The following is a 1900-nucleotide window of genomic DNA, read 5'->3' on the forward strand; positions in this document are numbered from 1 at the left end:
TGCTGGCTAAAATCTGGATAAGTGTGCTCCTGACTCCAGGTCACAGTGTGTATTTAAACCTCAGAATATATACAGGTTTACAGGTCTGGTGTTTTTTAAGTAATTGACTGAAAATAATTCACATTTCCTTCCTTTTTGGTGTCAACGTGTCTAGAGCCAAAACTGTTTTCAACACAAAATGTATAATTTATTTTTTTTTAAAAATCTCTCAATGATTACAGTATGAGAGTAAGTTGCTTAGGTTTTGCACAAGGTGGCGACAAATAACTGAATAAACTGAGTTAAACAAATCCCTGTTTGAAACTTGTTGAATATTTTGTGACTTATTAGCTGAGACTTATAGGGAGATATAACAAACAATTAAAAACATACCGACAGATTACTCCATGAAACCTCCACAGTTTATTACTTAGATTAGGACAGATGTACATATATGCATACATAGGCATATGTACAAGCAAGACATTATCTACATTTATTTTAGAAAAAAAGTTGATGAAATTTCTTGAACAAAGAGCTTAACAATGAATGTGAAAGATCTAAAATTGTTGTTACTTTTTGTCAGCACATCACGGCCAAAGGATTATAAAAAGGGGATTTTGGATACCTGCTTTCACTAAAAAGCAACAAATAACTGTGTAAAGTAAGCTTACAATAATACAGAAAACATAAGCAAAGCCTGCTCACTTTTATTTTTCTGTTCACAGTTTCAAGGATCGTCAGTGTCTCAGAGAGATAAAAGGCTGCAGTGTGATAGAGGAGCTCAGAGCGTCACTGGAGTGGGACCCAAATCCATAGATCACAGACACTCGCCTGTAACTGAGACACTCAGTCACAGTAGCAGGCTGTTCTCCAATCCACATGACCATAAAACTGCTGAGATTCCACCAGTCTGCACTCATGGACAGCAGATATAAATTCTAGTCTGCCTCACAATAAATTCTCATACTTATTTGGAGACAAACTCATAAGTAATTCAGCTTCTTCAAGCAAAACAACTACAATTAATAAACAAAAAGATGAATACATAAAAGAAAAGAAAACAACAGAACGCCTGCAGGGCTACAAAAATAGAACTTTCATGATAAAATATGAAGTTTCACAACTGCTCCCAATACTAAATGTCATCAGCTCATCCCAAACATCTTATGACACTGAGTATCTTTTACAGAAACCAGATGGGGAAAGGTGCTAGAATAAAGTACATTAAGTACCCCCTATTGAGCTGCATGAATGGATTAACAGATTCGCAAAGCCCTGTCAGAAGGCCGTCAATCCCTGTCACACTTTCCAAAAATTTACAGCACTATGTGGGGGGAAAAAAAACAACAGTTGGCTGTTGTCATGAGGAATATAACTTCATCTGTCAAGTTATTCCGCTCAGTGTCAACACCTTGAACAATAGGAGTGAAGAAAGAGATTTCAATCACGATATAAGAGCCTACAGATTACCACAGCACCTAAGTCACTGAGGTTTATGTTTAGGAATGTTGTTGCTGCAATTCAATACTACCACACTTCCCCATTTATTACTAAGTTTTCCCCCTCTCAACTGCTGTGGTATTTGAGCTTATGATGTAAACTGTATTCTTAAAAGCAGCAATAATCTCTCTGTCTTTTCTAGATAACAGAGGTTCTTTGAATGGAGTACAACCTGATATTGCCATTCTAAATCCTCCATAAGGAACAATGCAGCTTCTTTTGCAGGATGCAATATTCTGTGTCATTTAGCACGGACGTGGAGACATGCTGTCTGCACGCTGAATGGATGAGAAAGGCTTTAGGCTTGTTTGTACGTACATAAAACAATTTGTCATGACACATAATGAGGTGACCTGCAGCTCACCACAACTCTGACTTTGTCCCATTAAAGAATGATTACTTCAGTGATTACAACTGA

Source organism: Leuresthes tenuis, unplaced genomic scaffold (assembly GCF_036924035.1).
Source record: "Leuresthes tenuis unplaced genomic scaffold, fLeuTen1.0.hap1 SCAF_20, whole genome shotgun sequence".
NCBI classification, from domain to species: Eukaryota; Metazoa; Chordata; class Actinopteri; order Atheriniformes; family Atherinopsidae; genus Leuresthes; species Leuresthes tenuis.